We start from the raw sequence: 7,106 nt of genomic DNA on the forward strand, positions 1-7,106 counted from the left end.
CACAATATTCCTCAAAATTGTTCCAATATACTTCGAAAGACTGTAACACGGTACCTTCATGGATGCAGATATCGGTCGAAGTGGTATTCCGTCCCTGTGTATCTTTGGCAGTCCATATAACTCAGGTGCTGCTGCCGCTTGTGTCGTCATGTTGAATTTCCCGTATCTGGTAATGTACCCATCTTTTCCCAATTGTGTAATTAAGTTACCGTTCCCTCTCTGAAGACTAGTTGTTGGGTCAATTTCAATTTTCCTGTATGCGCCCTTGTCATCTAATAATTGGTACATTTTCTCCATATAATCTCTCCTATATAATATCACAGTTTTATTCCCCTTGTCTGCCGTAGTTATAATTATGTCCTTCTCGTGTTCCCTAATGAAGTTCCTGGTGACCCCGTATATACTCAGTATAAATTTATCTTTCTCCGTATTCCTAAGATCCCTTTTGAAGTATGCAATTCTGTTCGCCATTTTCGATCGCGTTATGTCCTTTTCTGTATCATCCCTCATACCCTGAACCCATTGTTCCATGTCAGCTATAAGCGGTATAGGTGTGAAATTCTTTCTATCCACTGGTATTGCAAACTTGTTCCCCAGTGATAATAACCATTCATGTTCCATTTCAAACTCTATACTCGTGTGGTTAATAAACCAGTCGTCATTGTATACGAGGTTCAGTTTCCCAAACCTCTCGTGTTTCAATTTCGTCATCCTCATTGAATGTGTAAGTTTTATCCTCGATCTGATATTGTAAAATTTATCCCACTGTTGGTTCCTGAATTTCGTAAGTTCCATTTTGTCAAGTGTATTTTTCATCTCCTTTTCAATCCTTCTGACCTCTGATCTTGTATATGTTGTGTTTGTATGTGTATCTTCTATCCCCATGTTCAATAACTTTGCATGTAAGTTTGTCTCTATTTTCTCTATGTCTATCCGTGATGTTTTCGTTGTAACTAATTGTTTCAATGTTCTTGTACTGTTTCCTACATGTGTTGGTATGATCCCCATGTGTCTGCATTCTTGTAAAAATGTTGTTCTCTCCATCAATTTAGCCAATCCCCCCATCTCTCTGCTATATTTCTTCAGTAAGCTACTAGTATGAATGTTGTATTTGTTCCTAATTTCCTCGAAGAAACTTTCCATACTTATTCTTGTCGTCATGATGTTATTCTTCGTTTCACCTCCTCTCTTCGGCGGGCCCTCCGATAGTTAATTTTCTAGTTTTCTATTTATGACCAATGATGTTGACAATTTTAGTTTTTAAGATTCCAATCTTACGGGCTATTTATGGTCAATCATTTGTTACCAAATGTGTAAATAAAAATCAAAGTATTTTCATTTTTATTATTATTTACCCAACGTTTCGTTTGTTTGTTTCAAACTTCTTCAGGGGTTTTCTTTTATTGTTGAATTCTAGCGACAAAAACATATAAATATTTTATTATAAATCATTGAAAAACTTAAGATATCACAGTTCAACTTACGAAATTCTATTGTTTACATTGTCAATTAACTTATTATTTAAAAAACTGGACTTCACGACACAGAATTAATAAATAAATAAATAAATAATCATTACAACACAAACATATACTATAAGTCAAACTTAATACTAATATCACAGAACTTCAACTGATTTAATAATTAAATATTGCAGCGGAATATTGCAGTTTTGTGTTATCCTTGTCCTCTTTCGTGTTCATTGTATTGTGTATTTTTTGTTGTATTGTATGTATATTTTTTTTTTGTAACATGATAAATGTATTGTAAGAAATTATGTGTCATTAAAAAAACATGTCATTTAAAAATAATTGTTGTTTTTTATTTGTTTAAAGAAAGAAACCAAAATTAAAAATAAAAATAATTTTTTAATGGAAAAAAAATTTAAAACCAAACATTTTGTTCATTGTTTTTATAAAATTAAATGTTTGAAATTTTAATTATTTTCAAATACTCTCTTTCAATAATAGTACAAATAATTTAATAAAGAAAAAAATTTTTTTTTTTTTCAATAAATAAATTTCGATTTGTTGTGTTTGATTTTACAATTTTTGTGATAGGTCCTATTTCAGTAAAAAATTTGTTTGGTTTTATAAATTTTGTGATTGAATACGAATTCTAATTTTTTCTGTGTTCAGTACTATGATTTTTGAATACAAATTACTGATCTTTGTACTATTTTTGTTTAATATATTTGGATGCTATAACCTATTATGGTCCTAAGTATTTGAGGGTTATTTTTGTTGAATTTCATATAAACAACGATATTAACAAGAGTGGAGCTTATATGGGAGCTATGTCGAGTTATGGACCAATATTTAAAAAATCTTGTAGTACGATTCTTGGATACGGTGTAAAATTTTTGTTCAGTATAGATTTTTTTGGATATTTGTGCAGGTTAAAGTTTTTTCCTGAAGTGGTTCTTATATGGAGGCTATGACCAATTATCATCATAAAAATTGGTACATCGATTTTTGTATATATTGAATAAATTATCGGCCAATCTGCATAAAATTTGGTACAGTGTGTATATGAGTATTATTTTTGCCGAATTTTAGCTTGATAAGGGTATTTATAAGAGATTAATGAGTACTTAACTGATTTTTGGAAGTGGACCTTATATGGGAGCTATGGTCAAATATGGACCGATATTCATAAAATCCTGTAGTATGATTTCTAAATATAAATTACGGATCTGTGTGAAATTTTGTTTTGATATTGATTTTTTTTAGATATTTATGTAGGTTATTGTGTTTTTCGGAAGTGATGATATGATATTAACAAAAAATGTCCAAAAATATGTGAAAATTATCAATTTTTTTTTAGGTTGTCCCACATTTTAATTCATAACTTTGGTTCCCCTGTACCGATTTCGCTGATTTTCAACACCAAACTGCTTAGGACAATAATAAACATTTTTCTTGCAACTCTACTAAGTTCGTTTGCGTATTTTGGACGTGAGCGTGTTTTACACAGACGGACAGACAGACGGACATGGCTCAATCGACTTAGAATTTCATAAGGATCAATAATATATATACTTTGTTGGGTCTCAGTTGAATATTTCTCAATGTTACATACGGAATGACAAACTTATATTCACCACTTATGGTGGTGGAGGGTATACAAAAAAACATTAAGGGCCGTTTTCTCATTAGGTGATTATCTTTTTTCCCAACGAAAAACTGCAGATTAACGAAATTTGGTTTTCTCAATGTCTCATTTGCTTCTATTCTGTCGCAAAGCTAACCCGACCTCATCTGCCAATTATTTATTTATCGTACAGATGAATTCAGTCAGCTGACTGCTGTTCATAGTTTGTATGTGTTTGTGTTTTTGTAAACGAAATTAAATAGATTTTATAAAAAAAGTTTAATAGAGGAATTAACATTAATTTGATGGAGGATGAACACAAAGAACATGAGTTCCAAGTGAATGCTGAAAAATTTTATCATGCCAGGCCTAACTACCTGGCAGACATGGAGGATAATGAATATTTCAAAAGATTCCGGCTGTCGATGGCCATGTTAAACAGCTGATTTATGTAAACATGTTGTCAATTGAAGAGAGGGTTCCCAACTTTCACATCTCTTTTGAGAGGTATTGCCAACTGAAAATTATTTTTTTTGTCGGTATATTGAGAAATTGTTAACGGACAGTTTATCGGCCTAATAAATTTATGTCGACATTTAGTAACAGGCAGTTTGTCGATACATTGAGAAAACGGGCCTAAGTATTGCAATATATGTAAATGTTGATCACAATTTTGTTGGCTCAGCAATTTCGGAGAACTTCATTACCATATGGGCAATTCCATGTCATCGTACGTGACATTTCTACTCCTATAGAGTGGAATAGATTTTGCAAAAATAAGAGTATCTGAAAAATAACTCGGTCTTTATGTTCAATTTATATCTATATTTAAAAATAAAATAACAAATTCATTCGAAACATTCTTGTCCAAAATATCGAGTGAAATAAGGGTATATCGTACGTGACATAAAACGGATTAAATTATGAGGTACATGTAGAAATATGCGAAAATTTGAGAATTGTGAGAGGTGTTGTGTTTTCCTTTGATTTCTTTATTTCTTCATTGGTTGATTTTATAATAATTTTATTTTTTTTTTGTAAGTTTTGCATACACCTATCCCTCGATTTACACGATAGATGCGTTCCTGAAAAAATCGTGTAAATAGAAATTAAAAATTTTTGTATGAGAAATCGTGTAAATCGTAAAAAGGCCCAAATACGAATAAATTCAAAATTTTGTTTCGAAAATTCATGTATTTTAAAGTAAAGTATACACTGCAGTTAAAGCATTTAATAAAACAAAATAAGAGAAACTCACAAAAAATATGTCAGTTCATTAAAAGACCAATTATAAATATATTCCTATTGTTACGAAATTATACTTGAATTCAAATATAGAGATTTTAACGGCTGATTTAAAAGTAGCATCATGCTTTCAAATAGCAGTGCTGTAATAGCAAACTGTAACATATCTGTGGGCATTATTAACATTGAATAAAAGCTTTCAGTTGACCATTGATCGTAAGTTGGCAACGATGTTTGCTGCGACCGTATATTCGGATTTGAATATTCAGTTAAAGAACATTGTATAAAGTACACCACAGATTGCGTATGTATTAGAAAGCTCTAGAATATACGAGCTTTGACAGTTAAAGAGCAATCTAGAGTGCTGATGACAGTGTTATAAATAGTGGCAGAGGTTGCAGTCGTTAGTGGGTTTATCAGAGACGCTTTTAAACATCAATTGAGTGCTGCCTTTTTCAAGTGAATTCGTGTACATTATAAAGTGTGTCTGTATTTCTGCGAATTTATAAACGTGTATAAAAAACATTGAGTGACTATTTAATTCTGTTGTTGCCATTTTAAATAAATAAAGAGTTGTTACAATTTTTAAACTACTAAACGGCTTTTATTTGCAATCAAAAGTATAAGGTTTATTTAAAGGAATTAAACCAACGTTTTGAAAAGGTTAAAACGTAACACTATTATTTATAGTATGTATAAGTCATTAATTCCAATCAATTCTTTATCACTGTCTTCCACTACTGATCGTATCTTTTGGATGGCGACATATCACTTTCCTGACTAGATAATTTTTCATGGATTTCTAGTTCAATAGTTGATAAATTGGTGATAACATCAGTTCGTAGAAATTTGGAGTATAATTTGTAATTAAAACTTGTGGTGATTTATTGTTTAAATCCTTATAAACCCCCTTAAAGACCCTATAAATATTCCTGTGAAATGTATCTCTGGAATGCGAGGACTATTTCAATACTTTGGTAATTTTTTTAAAAAAATGATTCCGTAACTCCTTCATCCGAATCATTGTCGTTTTTTTTTCGGTCATCACATTTATTAAATCTTCAACATCTTATTCTTTATTTATTATCAATTATTCAATACCAGCTGCACAAAATTTTTCCAACAGCCTTTGAGCGTTGATTGCCTGAGTTATAAGTCAATGCAACATGCTTTACACAATCTAATATTGTATTTTTTTGTGAATTTATGACAAATAAATTATAGATAAATATTTTTGATAATTATAAATATATATTATATAAACAGTTTTGATAATTTACTGAAAAAAAATTATTTTTGCTAAAAAATATTTTAAAAAAAAATAGTATAAATCCAGGGATGTGCAAATTACCTAGATTTACCCAAGAAACCCAAAAAAAAAATCGTGTAAAAGTGAAATCGTGTAAAAAAAGTATCGTGTAAATCGGGGAATAGGTGTATATAGAAAAACAATTTAAACTAAAAATTTTAAAACTAATTGTAAATTAAAACTAAATTAAAAATGTTTAAATCTATACAATACTAAGCCACACCACCACCAGCTCCAATTTATTTTGGAATTTTCTTTCAGAAGTAGTATGTCGAAGTTTTATATCAATATGAACAATTTTTCATTCTATATATGAAATAATATTTGTTACAAAACGTAGAAAATATGGTTTCCAAAAGTTCAAACTTAAAAAAAATGTATGTATTCGAATAATAAACTAATATTTGTTAGTTTTATAAATTTTATTAATCCGAGGTGACCAAGTTTGGGAGTCCGACCATTAACCCTCATTCCTACTAAGGAACCGTACAAGTCAATTAAATCAAGTTTGACTATTAATATTCATATGATATCGAATTATTTTAAAAATAAATCACTGAACGTATGTGGGATAGTTATTAAATTTTAAATATTACGTATACGCAGAGTAACCACCGATTTGTGCATTATATAAAACATTATTCTAATGTGCTAATTTTTTATGCTAACATGTTTTTCTATTTGCTTGCGAGTCTGTAAAAAAACAAAAAACTCAGCTGACAATATTTGGATTTAGTTGTTGGGTAGTACCCTTCCTTTCAGAGGGCACTATGTTTTATAAAAATAATAAGTTCTTTCGAAACATTCTTGTCCAAAATATCGTGAAATATGTATGTGAAAATTTGCGAATCATGAGAGACGTTATGTTTTCTTTTAATTTTTTACACTAAACCAAATATTTTTTTCCTTCTATCATATTTAAATAAAAAAACATCTTTGGATGATTTTATAATACATAAAATTTAATATCATACGTGACATACCGTACGTGACAGATTTTTCTCTTATAGTAAAATTATATATATTCTGTGAATATTTATACTTTAAGGTGGGTGTCAGATGCATTATACCCTCCCAACTTTGGTGGTTATAGTCTCCCAAAAAAAATGTTTGGAATTTTGGAACGCATACCCTCTATTTTTATACCCTACACCACCATAGTGGGGAGGGGACTTAAAGTATACCCATCGACTTAGAATCACTTTCTGAGTCGATTAAACGATGTCCGTCTGACTGGCTGGCTGTCCATGTAAACCTTGTGCGCATAGTACAGGTCGCAATTTTGAAGATATTTCGATCAAATTTGGTACATATTCTTTTTTCGTCCAAAGGGCCATGCCTACACAGAAAAAATTATATTTCAATTCAAACATTTATCCCATATTGAACTGGTTTCAATTATTTCATAATTAAATCAAGTATTCATTTGCTGAAAAACAAAATTTCTTGATATTTTCTA

Source organism: Calliphora vicina, chromosome 3 (genome assembly GCF_958450345.1).
Source record: "Calliphora vicina chromosome 3, idCalVici1.1, whole genome shotgun sequence".
Taxonomy (NCBI): Eukaryota; Metazoa; Arthropoda; class Insecta; order Diptera; family Calliphoridae; genus Calliphora; species Calliphora vicina.